Below are 15,029 nucleotides of genomic sequence, written 5' to 3' on the forward strand. Positions count from 1 at the left end.
GCAGGCTCGATCCCTAGTGTGGGCATGCAGGAGGCAACTGATCAATGATTCTCTCTCATCATCGATGTTTCTGTCTCTCCCTCTCCTTCCTCTCTAAAATCAATAAAAGTATATTTTTTTCAAATCACAAGGAGATACCATTTCTCATCTACTAGGATAGCTATAATTTTTTTAAAAGGAAAACTACAAGTGTTGGGAAAAATGTGAGGAAATTAAAACCCTTATATATTGCTTGTGGGAATGTACAGAGGTGCCTTTGATTGATAACAGTTTGGTGGTGCCTCAAAAAGTTAAACATAGAACGACACTTCCATAGGACCCAGCAATTTCACTGCTAGTTCTATATCCAAAAGTATTGAAACAAGGACTCCAACAGATACTTGTATACCAAATTCACAATAGGGAGGCAACACTACTCACAATAGCCAATAGGTAGCAACAACCCAAGCGCCCATCAACAGATAAATGGATAAACAATGGGTACACACATGGAGTATTACTCAGCCGTTAAAAGGCATGAAGTTCTGATACATGCCACAGAGAACTAAGCCAGACACCAAGCAACAAATATTGCATGATTCCACTATGTGAAGTCTCTAGAGTAGTCAAATTCATAGAGACAGAACGTAGATTAGAAGTTAGCAGGGACTAGGAGAAGGAGAGAATGGGGAGTTATTTTTTAATGGGTACTGAATTTCTGTTTGAGGTGATAAAAATAAAATGTTGGAACTAGAGGTGATGGTTGCACAACATTGTGATGCCACAATTTTAAAAAGAATACCAGAGAGGTAAAATGCCCTTCTTATCACATCACAACAGGAGGTTTATGATATCCACAAGACAACCTGGTGAGGTTAATCTTGATCACTTGGTTAAGATTTGCTAGATTTCTCCATTTTACTTTTTAAAAAATATTTTTATTGATTTCAGAGAGAAAGGGAGAGGGAGAGAGAGATAGAAACATCAATGGTGAGAGAGAATCATTGATCAGCTGCTTCCTGCATACCCCCCCCCCCCCCCCCCCCCCCGCCTAGGGGATCCAGCCCGCAACCCGGCATGTACCCTGACTGGAAATTGAACCATGACCTCCTGTTTCATAGGTCGATGCTCAACCACTGAGCCACGCTGGCCGGGCTCCATTTTAAAGTTAATATTTTTCCCTTTCTTTATTCTTTGGAAGCAGAATTACAAATCCAGCCCTTCCTGAAAGTAGGGACGAAGTGTTTAAGCAGCATCTCCTATAAGGAAGAGTAAATACATACATTACTTGGAATTTTTCTGTTAAGAAGATTTGTTTCTACTCCACCATTCAGTTTATTTATTCAGTCATTTATTTATATCAGTATGGATGCATGTATATTTATTTTATACTTTGGATTATAATTTAATACTACAATATTTATTTTGTTGCTCAGATTTTGTTTCTTTGTTTTGTTTTGTTAATCTTCACTCGAGAATATTTTTCCATTGATTTTTTAGAAAAAGTGGAAAGGGTCATAACTGGGTTGGCTCAGTGGATAGAGTGTCAGCCTGTGGACTGAAGGGTCCCAGGTTCAATTCCAGTCAAGGGCATGTACCTTGGTTTCGGGCACATCCCCGGTAGGGCAGGAGGCAGCTGATGTTGATGAGAGCATCAATGTTTCTAACTCTATATCCTTCTCCCTTCCTCTCTGTAAAAAATAAAATAAAATATATTTACCAAAAAAGAAAGAAAGAAAGAAAGAAAGAAAGAAAGAAAGAAAGAAAGAAAGAAAGAAAGAAAGAAAGAAAGAGTGGAAAGGAAGGGGCGAGACACAGAGAGAGAAACTTTTTTTTGCAGTTTTATAATTTAATTTGTAGTCATGTTAGCTACAATGGTTAACGTGCTTAAGAGAGACAATATTCTCCTGGTACTGGCACAAGAACAGGCATATAGGTCAATGGAACAGAACAGAGACCCCAGAAATCGACCCAAGCCATTATGCTCAATTAATATTTGACAAAGGAGGCCAGAGCATACAATGGAGTCACAAGAGTCTCCTCAATAAATGGTGTTAGGAAAATTGGACAGATACTTGCAAAAAAAATGAAACTAGATCACCAACTTACACCATACACAAGAAAAAACTCAAAATGGGTGAGACAATATTCTGAATATTTCTTAATAAGATTGGCATCTTAAAAAAGATTATTTTGGTTGAAATAAAACATATACCAACATCTTTCTACGCTACTAATTCTGGGAGGCGGGTGGGGTTGGGGGAAGAAACTGCAAACGAAATGCTTTGTATACAAATACCTTAGGGCACTTCAAGAGAATAATTTAATCACTAGTTATCTTTGGATGGCCCTTACTTTGGAGGCATTTATGTTTTCATCATGGCTGAGGAAGCAGTTTGGAAACAGGTGAGTTGCAGGTGCATGCTGCTCCTGAACTTGTTCAGCAGCCCTTCTAGTAACTGTTTGTCTTCTCTGTTGGAAAGCTGGGGCGGCACTTCCACAGCCTGCTTAAAACTGGACCGGAAATGCTCCATTTTTGCTGAAGGATGACACAAACTGATGAGTCAACCGAGCGAGAGACAAACATTAATGTGAGAGGGACACATTGATTGGTTGCCTTTCACACACCCCACCAGGGCAGGGCCGGGGATAGAGCCTGCAACCAAGATATGTGCCTGAAATCAAACTCGGGACCCTTCAGTCCGTGGGCCAACGCTCTATCCACTGAGCCAAACCTGCTAGGTTTTGTTGCTCAAATTAATCCGTTTGACTATTGGGAAATTCTTTCAGGATGATGCCTCCATCCCTTTGAAATTTTAAACACTCCCTTTCTGCTATTTCAAGATGCCCCAGACTTATTTTATATTTTCTTTGCCCCAGCTCTAAAATCAGGCATTTCTCCAAGGATCCTTGGTTGCTTTTATTAGAGAATGCTATTTAAAAACTAAAATCTGGGCACAAGGTGTGCTCAATGCTACAGAGACATCGTTGCTTCTAGGCCCTCTCAGTGAACAACACTAGATAATACATGTATGTATAATAATTTATGTATATACACATATCTACCATTGTTTCTGTCTCTTTATCTGTATATATTAAGCTAAGTGAATTCATATTGATGTCTCCAACTCTATTCTAGCATCACAGGATGCATCCTAGGCTTCTTTTCTTGCTTCCTTACCTTCTTCTCTTTCTGACAGTGAGAATTCTAACTCCTAAGTTCTACTATACATTTCCTCAGTATACATGTAAAGCAGTTTCAGAATTGTTAACTCGTACCCCCATGAGAAATAAATTTACCAGCTAGAGTGCAGTGATCATATATAGTATGTGGACCTTTTTTGACACTTGAAGGAATTTGATTTTGTATTGGACATCAGCCGATACCAAGAATTATTGTTAATTTTGTTAGGTATGATAATCACCCTTTTGTTATATAAGAAAACGTCCATATTTTAAAGAAATGCTTACTAAAATGTGTAGGGATGAAATGATGTCAGGAATTTTCTTTAAAATACTTCAACAAAGAAAACAAAAGAAATGGGGGTATAAAGCAATGTGGCAAAATCTTAATAAGTAGGGTCTGGGTAATGATTCTGGGATATGAGTTCATTGTACATTTTCTCTACTTTTGAGTATGTTTGAAATTCTTCATTATACAGAATGTTTTATTACTTTAAATTATATCTACATTTTAAAAATACATTTTTATTGACTTCAGAGAGGAAGGGAGAGGCAGAGAGAGATAGAAACATCAATGATAGAGAATTATTGATCCAATGCCTCCTGCATGCCCCCTACTGGAGATCGAGCCTGCAACCCAGGCATGTGCCCTTGACCGGAATCAAACCCAGTACCCTTCAGTCTGCAGGCTTAGTGAAAATTAAAAAGTATCAAAGGACATACAATGAAAAATTTGTCTTCCTTTTTCCTGTTCCAGCCACCAAATTCTCATTTCCAAAGGCTACTAATAGTGCTAGTTCTTGTGTGTCTTTTCACAGATCATTTGCATATTTACAAATATATGCACATATACACACACACACTTATATTCCATTGCCACACACACACAAATGGCAGCATACTTTATATTTTGTTCTATGCCTTTAAAAAAATTTCCATTTTGCCCTGGCTGGTGTGGCTCATTTGGTTGAGTGTTAGCCCATGCACCAAAGGGTCACTGGTTTTATTCTTGGTCAGGGCATATGCCCAGGTTGTAGGCTTGATCCTCATCGATGTTTCTCTCCCTTCCCTCTCTCTAAATAAAAAATAATACATTTTTTAAAAATACTTAATTTTATAATTTCAGACTTACAGAAAAGTGCAACGGTAGAATAATTCCTGCTTATTTTAAACCAGATTCCCCAACTGTTAACATTTTACTACATTTGCTTTGTTATTCTCAATTATTTTTTTTCTGTTCCATTTGAGAATGTTTCAGTCATAATGCCCCATTACTCCTGAATATCCACTGTGTATTTCCCATAAACAAGTACCTTCTCTTGCATAAATATAGTACCATTATCAAAATCAAGAAAGTAGCATTGATATGATACTATTATCTAATCTAGAAACCTTATTCAAATTTCACCAATTGTCCCACAAATGACCTTTATAGAAAGAGAGAAAACATGTTTTTCTACCCAGGATTACATGTTGCATTTAGTTATTTATTTTAAAAAATTAAAATACAAGTTTGTAATTTGGAAAGTGAAAGCCCATCACACTTGATCTTATTCCCCAAAGATAAACATGGTTGACAGTATTTATATAAATTTTTCCAGAATTTCATTCAATCCATACACCAACTAACAACACAAATATATGTTATACACATTTAAACAAAAATATGGTATTATTGCCCTGGCTGGTTTGGCTCGATGGATAGAGCGTTGGCCTGCGGACTGAGGGGTCCCAGGTTCGATTCCGGCCAAGGGCACATGCCTGGGTTTCAGGCTTGATCCCCAGTGGGGGGCATGCAGGAGGCAGCCAATCAATGATTCTCATCATTGATGTTTCTATCTCTCTCTCCCTCTCCCTTCCTCTCTAAAATCAATAAATTATATATTTTTTAAAAAATGTGATATTATTCATAAATCTAAAATGTTTTTTGTTAATATTTCTTTTTATCTTTATACATAATTCTTTTAAAAGATGTTTTAATCATAATTAAATTATTTATTATACATTTATAAATTTATTTATACATTAATTAAATTGTTGATAGATCCCATATTGATGGATGTATAGTGTTTTCAATTTTTAACTATTGCAAAAATATGCTGTAATAAACATCTTTATCCATTTACCTTTGAGCAGCCATACAATTATTTCTAAAAGTAATTTTTTAGACATACAAGTGTTCATCGATTGTATACAAATTCATCTTTTCATTTTTATCATTCTTGCTTTCTTTTTGCCTTTTTTTTTTTTTTAATCCTCACCCGAGAATATGTTTTTCATTGATTTTAGAGAGAGGGGAAGAGAAAGTGAGAAGCACTGATGTGAGAGAAAATACCCGGACCAGGGATCCAATCCCTCTTTATTCCTTACTTTGAGCACGCTAATTGCTTCTTAACTGCTCCCTAACTCTACATTTGCTCACTCCATTGCATCCTACGCCTGCTACCAGATCCAATCACTGTCCTGTCTAAAACTGCCCAACACTTTCAAGACAATTTACTGAGCGTGGTACTCAAAATCTTCATGACCTACATTTCTCTTTTGCATTTCTCTATGTTTAGTCAAAAGCACCATGCACTTCAGTCACATTGAATTTAAATCATGCTCTTTCACCTGTGTGCCTTTATGCAACCTGTTTCCTTTGCTTGGCATATCATCCTGATTAACTTTTATTTGTCCTTCCAGACTCAGCTCAGAAATCACTTTCTCCAGATGCCTACTCTGCCCTGCCCACTAAGGACGCTCCTAGGGCATCCTTTGCATGTCTCTATCCAGGTCTTTGTCCCACCGAGTTATGATTGTTCACTTCTCTCTCTCTCTAACCAGATGAAATTATGTTATACATTTGAATTCCCTATTAGGTCACAGGTTTTTTTAACTAGATCTTCATTTTTGGATTATAGTCCTTCCACAGTGTTTGATATGTAGTGGGTGCTCAGTAAGTATTTGATAAATGATGGAATAATAAAGGAAATAATGGAATAGTAAAGTAACAGAGGATCTGACCTTGCTTCCACACATACATTGGTACAGTCAAACAGGAAATACATCTCAATGGGAAAAGATAAATTCAGGATAAAATGAAGATTGGTGGTTATATAAAGTTGCCAACACAGCCCTAGCCAGTTTGGCTCAATGGATAGAGCATCAGCCTGCTGACTGAAGGGTCCCGGGTTCGATTCTGGTCAAGGGCACATGCCTGGGTTGCAGGCTCGATCCCCAGTAGGGGGCATGCAGGAGGCAGCCGATCAATGATACTCTCTCATCATTGATGTTTCTATCTCTCTCTCTCCCTTCCTCTCTGAAATCAATAAAAATATTTTTTAAAAAAATAAAATAAAGTTGCGAACATTATATATAACCATTAATTAAGTACTGTCATATAAGACAAAAAGACCAGGAGCTATGAGAGCATATAACTTGGGAAGGCTTCCCTGAGGAAGCATGAAATGCTGTGAGAACACAGAGAAAAGAGATCAGGTTAATTTAGGCAGGTTTCCTAGAGGAATGGGTATTTGAATGAGCCTTAAACAATGCAGAGGTGGAAGGGAGGGACATTCCAGACAGAGGAAAAGCATCAGTAAAAGGAAAGTCCAGTGGGTCCAGTGTGACTGAGTGAGACATCGAGAGGAATGGTGAGGAAAAGATGTTATGGGGGAAAGCAGAGAGATGGATTAAAGCCTCTATGCATGAGTTCAGGCTTTATTTTCTAAGCTAGTGGTTCCCCCAAGCAATACGCAGATCCACTGAATGAATTAGAGGAAATTTTGTGGGTAAAATGAAGATTGGCCATTACTTGAAGTTGCCACCAGAGGGTACCATAGGGGAAGATCAACCTGCGAAATTACTAAGCACTTTCCCTGTGCCAAGTAGATATTTTAAAAGTTCCTCAGGTCATTGTGATTCTCACTCAGCCAGCCTTAGGGACCACTGCTCTATACAATGGAGAACCATCCGAGGCTTTTGAGCAGGATAGAAACATGACCAAACCCATCTTTTATTTATTTATTTATTTATTTATTTATTTATTTATTTATCTATCTATCTATCTATCTATCTATCTATCTATCTATTTATTTATTTGTTAATCCTCACCCGAATATATTTTTTCCATTGATTTTTAGGGAGAGTGGAAGAGAGAAGGAAAGACAGAAACATCGATGTAAGAGAAACACATTGATTGGTTGCCTCCTGCATGAGCCCCAACCAGGGCCTGGGCCGGCAAAGAGCCTGCAACCAAGGTACGTGCCCTTGACCAGAATCAAACCTGGGTCCCTTTGGTCCACAGGCCGATGTCTTATCCACTGAGCCAAACCGGCTAGGGCAATCCCATATTTTATAAAACATAACTCTGAGGACAGAATGAAGAGATGGAAGGTCACATACAGACAGGGAGATTAGTTGGTAGTCTATTGCAATAGGAGAGATATGGGTATTTCTAGAATAGGGTAGCAGTTATGGGATAAGAAGACAGCTGTGAGACAATTTTTAGAGCAGAACTCATAGGACTGGGTGACCTATGGATATGGGGCTACAAAGGGAAAGGGAGGGAAAATGGTGAAGGTCTCAGGCCTGGGTGGCTATGAGCATGGCTTGGAATGGGGAACACAGGAAAAAGAACAACTTTTTCTGGAGAACTGAGAGGGGTTTGGTTTAGAACCCAATGACTGGTATGACCTAATGGGGCTAATACCAGGACTCAGAGCTGGGTTCTGGATTGTTCTCATTCTAAGCACCCCTTCTGTATATGAATTGTAATTTCTTCTGCTTGTATCATCTCTGTTTGTTATTGTCTATAGCTTTCATGTTGGAGCTCTCCTCAAATGTCCAGGGATCATTTGTTGGGCAGTCCAGGTAACTAAGCTGAACCTGGACTTTAGGAGGAGATAGAGGCAGAGACAAATACTGATTTATTATGACAAATTGGGTCATGCAATTATGGAGGCTGAGAAGTCCTGCAATCTGCCATCTGCAAGCTGAAGACTCAGGCAAGCTGGTGGTGCAATTCAGTTCCAGTCTAAAGGCCTGAGAACCAGGGGAACCAATAGTTTAAATCCTAATCCAAGGGGCTAGAGAAGAGATGAGATGTCCCAACTCAAGCAGGCATACAGGAAGCAAAAAATGGCTTATTCCTTCTTCCTCTGCCTTTTGTCCCATTCAGGCTCTCAACAGATTGTATGATGCCCACTTACAATGGGGAAGGCAATTGAGTCTACCAAATCAAATGCTAACTCATCCAGAAACAACTTCACAGACACACCCAGAAATAATGTTTAATTAGGGCCTCTTGTGGCCAGTCAAGTTGACACATAAAGCTAATCATCAAAGCTCTTGAGGCCTTGAGGTCCTTGAAGGCAGATAGACTTGGTTCACCATTATATTCCCAGTATCTAGCACAGCAAACAATTGGTCAATATTAGCTGAATATGTTAATAAAATTAACTCAGCACACCCTGTTATACAGACATAATCCAATTTCTATTAGAATTTCTCTGTTAATCTAATAAATTGTATAGTATTGGGAATTTTCTTAAAGACTACATTCTCTTACTGTGGGTTTTATTTTTTAATATATTTTTATTGATTTTTAGAGAGGGAGAGAGAGTTAGAAACATCAATGATGAAAGAGAATCATTGATTGGCTGCCTCCTGCATGCCTCACACTGGGGATCGAGCCCCCACAATTTGGGCATATGCCCTGTCTGGGAATCAAACTGTAACCTCCTGGTTCATAGGTTGACATTCAACCACTGAGCTACGCCAGCTGGGCTTACTATGGATTTTATACTCTACTAGAGGCTCGGTGCACGGATTCGTGCACTGGTGGGGTCCCTCGGGGATCAGGCTGAAACCGGCTCTCCAACATCCCCCGAGAGGTCCTGGATTGTGAGAGGGCATAGGCCAGGCTGAGGGACACCGTTGGTGCATGATCGGGGTGGGGGAGGGACCATGGAAGGGCTCTAGGGCATGTTCGGCCCATCTCGCCCAGTGCCGATTGGCTGGACCCCAGCAGCAAGCTAACCTACCCATCAGAGCGTCTGCCCCCTGGTGGTCAGTGCACGTCATGGTGACCGGTCAAACGGTCGAATGAACGGTCAGACACTTAGTGTATTATTATATAGGATTTCAGTGAGCTCCATACTACAGCCTGGCAAAAGTTTCAAGTGATTGGGTCCACACATTTTCACTTAATTAGACTTTTGTATTTCCTTCCCAACTTAGCTACATATTTCTGGTATAGAAGATACCAGTTAATTATGATTTGATGAGAAAGAAGTAAGAAGAAATAAATATGTCATTATTAAAAATTGGCCCTAAGAAAACAATTAAAGGCATAGCTTTCACCAAATTAGTCACTACAGTTTTCAGCATTCCTATAATTAGGACATTCTTGGACACAAGACCTGGAAGGAGATATTCTTTGTAAAATCCTCCTTTGAAACTTAGAGCCTAGATTTTCAATAATTAGCAGTAAATTATTAAAATTTATCTTGAAAATATGCCTTTACTTTTCTAACTAATTCAATACTCAATAATTATTAACTAAATATGTATTTGTTAAATTCATTATATATGCCAAGCCCTGATCTAAACATTAAGGAGATAACAGTGAAGAAACAAGCCAAGGTTTTGTTTGTTTGTTTGTTTGTTTGTTTGTTTGTATGGAAATTTTTAATACATACAAACTAGAGAAGGTAGGGTAAGGGACTTCTATCACCATCCAGTTTAATCATTATCAACTCATAGTTGGTATTCTTTCATTAATAATCTATTTCTCCATCCCTCTTCCTATATTATTTTGAAGTAAATACAAGATATATTATTTCATCCATAAATATATTGGCAAATAGCTCTAAAAGATAAGTATTCTTTAACCATAGCCATAATATCATTACACCACCTAAAAACAACAACAACAAAAAGTCCAATAATCTGGAGCTTACATGCTCCAGAGAGAGAAACAAGAAAGAAACAAGTAAACAAACAAATAATATTAGGTAATGATGATTTTTTAAAAAGCACACAAAATCCAGTTGATGGAATAGAGATTGATTTTCTATTGGGTGGTCAAATAAATTCTCTGAGTAGAGACATTTGCTGAGGGACATGTATAAAATGAGAGCGGCCCTAGCTGGTTTGGCTCAGTGGATAGAGCGTCCACCTGCAGACTAAAAGGTACAGGTTTGATTGCCTTCAAGGGCATATGCCCAGGTTGTGGGCTCAATCCCCAGTAGGGGGCATGCAGGAGGCAGCCGATCAATGATTCTCTCTCATCACTGATGTTTCTATCTCTCTCTCCCTCTCCCTTCCTCTCTGAAATCAATAAAAAAATATTTTTTTAAAAATAAAAACTAAAATGAGAGAGAAGCCCAGCTGGCATGGCTCAGTGGTTGAGCATCGACCTATGAACCAGGAGGTCATGGTTTGATTTTTGGTCAGGGCACATGCCCAGGTTGTGGGCTTGATCCCAGTGTGGGATATGCACGAGGCAGCCAATCAATGATTCTTTATCATCATTGATGTTTCTATCTCTTTCTCCCTCTCCCTTCCTCTCTGAAATAAAAATAAAAATAAAATAAAATGAGAGAGCAAGGTGTGTGACTGGAGAAAGAGTGTTCCTGACAGAGGCTCCAGCTAGTGCAAAGTCCTGAGGCAGAGCTCAGTGTTCAAAGAATATTAAGGAGCCCTTTGAGTCTAGGAGAACTAAGTGGAAGGAAGAGCAGCAGGATATGACTTTGGAATGGTCACTGGGGCTATGATAGAGATGCTTTTAGATTCAATTCCAATTAGGTGTGATGGGCAGCCATCGGAGGTTTTTAAGCATAGGAGTAACATGATCTGACTTATGATTATAAAAGACTAGAGGCCTGGTGCACAAAATTCATGCACGGGGTGGGGGATCCCCCTCAGCCCAGCCTGAACACTCTCACAATCCTGGACTGCTGGCTCCTAATTGCTCACCTTTCTGCCTGCCTGGTCACCCCTAACTACCCCCCCCCCCACTGGTCTGATAGCCCCTCACTGCCTCTGTGTGCCAGCCTGATCACCCCTCACTGTCCCCCCTGCCGGTCTGGTCACCCCCAACTGCCAGCCTTGTCACCTCTCATGGCCCCCTTACCAGCCTGGTCACCCTACACAGCCTGCTTGTTCAGTCATTTGGTCATCCCTTGGGCCGGCCCTGGGTGGCTGGGCAGCCGACATCTGAGGCTTGCCTGCACCTTGGGCCGGCCCTGGGTGGCTGGGGGGCTGAGGGGACTGGGCGTCGCCATCTTTGAGGGTGTGGCAGTCAATTAGCATATTCCCTCCTCATTGGCTGTGGGCACCACCATCTTTGTGAGGGCGTGATGGTCAATTCGCATATTCCCTCTTTATTAGATAGGATTATTCTGCCTGCTGTGTTGACAATAGTGTGTAGGAGGCCACTTGTAGGAGAACAAGTATGGATGCAGGAAGACCAATTAGCAGGCTATTGAAATAGTCCAGGTAAGAGCTGATGGTGAGGTGGTGATGAACTAAGATGGCAGCAGTAGTGATGGTAAGAAGTGATTCATTTCTAGATAAATTTAAATATACAGCTAATAGGACTGGTTGACAACCCAAATGTAAGGTTTATAACAGAAAGGTAAGTTCAAGGCTGACTTTAAGATATTTAGCCTGACCACTTAGTGCCATTTACTAAAGTGGGGAATACTGGAGGAAGAGCAGGTTTAGAGGGGTATGAAAAGCACTGGATATGTTAAGTGTGAGATGTCTAGTAAATATCCAAACAGAGATCAAATAGACAGATAGATAGCTGACTCTAGAATTTATGAGAACTGGATCTATGTATCTGCGATATACCAGTGTACAGATGTAACTGCAAGTCATTGGACTGGGTGAGATCACCCAGTTAGTGAGGGAGGATAGAGAAGAGGAGAGGTGGGGAAGAGAAAAGGGTCCAGCTGACGAGTCTAAGGAAAGACCAGTGAGAAAGGGGAAAGCCAGGAGAGTGGATGCCCAGGAATCATGCTGCTGTGAGGTCAGTAAGATGATGACTGACAAATGACCACAAGATTAGACTATGTGGTGGCTATTGGTGACTTTGGCAAGAATTGGTTCAGCAGAGTGATGGGGATGAAAGCTTAAATGTAATGGATTCAAGCATGAAGGGAGGTGAAGAAGTGAAAACAGGGAAGCAGAGAAGTTGGGTGGTAACTGAAAAGAAATATTGAATCAAGGAAAGTTCTGTTAGGGCTTTTTGTTGTTGTTTAATGGGAACTATTAATGGGCTGACAGGAATAATCCCCTAAAGAGTGAAAAACTGATAATGCAGGAGAAGAAGGAATAATTGCAGGAACAAAGTCCCTAAGTAGGTGAGAGAGGACAAGGAAGCTCTAGCACAAGTCAGGGAGATCCATAGAAGCACAGACAGCACACCCATTTCTATGGGAGGGAAATCAGAATATGTGGGTAAAGCTACAGGCAGATGGGAAGAATTAGTGGTTGGAGGCTATTGAAGTTATCTTTCTGCTATTTCTATTTTCTCCGTGAAACAATAGGCAAGGGGATCAAATGGAAGTGAGGATTTGGGAGATGGTGTTTGTTTGCAGAGAGGAGAATGTAAATGGAAAGTCACTTACAGGACAATGGTAGTGTTGAAAGCCTGCTTGAGATCTGCACTCTACATGAAAATAATCTTCAAAGTCAAACCTTTGATCATGTTTTTCTCCTCTTTCCACAACCCAGTCCCTCTTCAGGCACTGAGAGCTATATCTCACTATAATTAGCACATCAGCCAATTCATTATTATTTAATTAATTATTTATTATGCATTAATGCAATCACCATTCATTCATATTTATCGAGTGCCAAGACCATTTTAGTTACTGGGTTTACAGAAGTGAATCTCTGACCTCAGAGAACTTATCTTCCATTATCTTAAAAGATAGAACCCTCCTGTTGCATCAAGCTTTGTTAAGAAGCAAAATTCCATGGAGATTTAGACATATTATTATTTTGTAGACCCCCAAAGCAAAAAGGTTTCATTAACTATAGGGACAATTTATTATTTTTTTGGAATATTAGCCACAGTCCAGAGGAGAAAGGCATATCTCTTTACAATGTTTATTTTTGTAGTTGATTATGATAAAAGGCATTTGTTGGGTGCCCAGCTGCTTTTGTATTGTGTTAGATTTCAAAGCAGCTGTGCTTTCTTACTAGGTATTGCATTGTCAGAAGCATCAGCATATTTTTAAAAAATATTTTATTGATTTTTTTACAGAGAGGAAGGGAGAGGGATAGAGAGTTAGAAACATCGATGAGAGAGAAACATCGATCAGCTGCCTCCCGCACACCCCCCACTGGGGACGTGCCCGCAACCAAGGTACATGCTCTAGACTGGAATCGAACCCGGGACCCTTGAGTCCGCAGGCCGACACTCTATCCACTGAGCTAAACCAGTTAGAGCAGCATATTATTTTTTGAGCTATAAATAAGGGTTTTCATTTTGCACTTTCTACTATAAGTTTTTGAAATTAAATAAATAAATAGATAGATATGAGCCCTCCTTTAGACTTCCAATGGGCAGATGGAAGAGTAAGTCACATTGTGTCATGATGCCCTATGTCAGGCGTCCTCAAACTATGGCCCGCGGGCCACATGCGGGTGTTTTTGCCGTTTTGTTTTTTTACTTCAAAATAAGATATGTGCAGTGTGCATAGGAATTTGTTCATAGTTTTTTTAAAACTATAGTCTGGCCCTCCAACGGTCTGAGGGACAGTGAACTGGCCCCCTGTTTAAAAAGTTTGAGGACCCCTGCCCTATGTTTTCATTAGGCAGATAGATAGATAGATAGATAGATAGATAGATAGATAGATAGATAGATGATAGATAGCCCTCATCCTTTTTAAAAAATGATTTATTGATTTACAGAGAGGAAGGGAGAGGGAGGGAGGGATAGAAACATCAATGATGACAGAGAATCATTGATCAGCTGTCTCCTGTACGTGCCTTACTGGGGATGAAGCCCAACCCAAGTATGTGCCCTGACCAAGAATGGAATCGTGACCTCTGGGTTCATGGGTCAATGCTCAACCACTGAGTCACACCGGCTGGCTGGATTGATCACTCATCTTTGAGAGAGAGTAATCCTCAGTGAAAACCAATTAAGCCCTGGCTGGTTTGGCTCAGTGATTAGAGCATCAGCCTTTGGACTAAAGAGTCATAGCTTCGATTCCAAGTCAAGGGCATGTACCTGGGTTGCAGGTTCAATCCCCAGCCCCATCAGGGCATGTGAAGGTGGCAACCAATTGATATGTCTCTCATATTGATGCTTCTCTCTCTCTCTCCTGCTCCCTCCCTTTCACTGTCTCTAAAAAACAATGGGGAAAAATATCCTGGAGTGAGGATTAAAAAGAAAGAAGGAAGGAAGGAAGGAAGGAAGGAAGGAAGGAAGGAAGGAAGGAAGGAAGGAAGGAAGGAAGGAAGGAAGGAAGGAAAGAAGGAAGGAAGGAAAGAAGGAAGGAAAGAAAGAAAACCAATTAAGACATGGAAGTTTCCATATTCAAACACTCAGAACTGGAGTCACCTAAATCCTTAGAATACCAAGGCCCCGTGACAGATTTGGCCCAACCAAGGAGTTAAGGATGTGCAGCCTGCCTCAGAGAATGCATCTTTATTTCTTTCCCACTAGTGCTGGGAATCCAGCCAAGGGCAGCAAACAGAAGAGTAATTTGCTGGAATTTTTATTTCTAGTGTAAGAGCAAGGATTCATCATTATCTCCAGAAGAGCATGAATTAAATAACCATCATAACAAAACAAGGGTCACTTCATCCAAATTCTCAGGACTGCATAAATCCTAGAAGATGCAGTGTCCTTTGCCCTAAGA

The sequence above is a fragment of the Cnephaeus nilssonii genome (genome assembly GCF_951640355.1).
Source record: "Cnephaeus nilssonii genome assembly, chromosome: 4".
NCBI lineage: Eukaryota > Metazoa > Chordata > Mammalia > Chiroptera > Vespertilionidae > Cnephaeus > Cnephaeus nilssonii.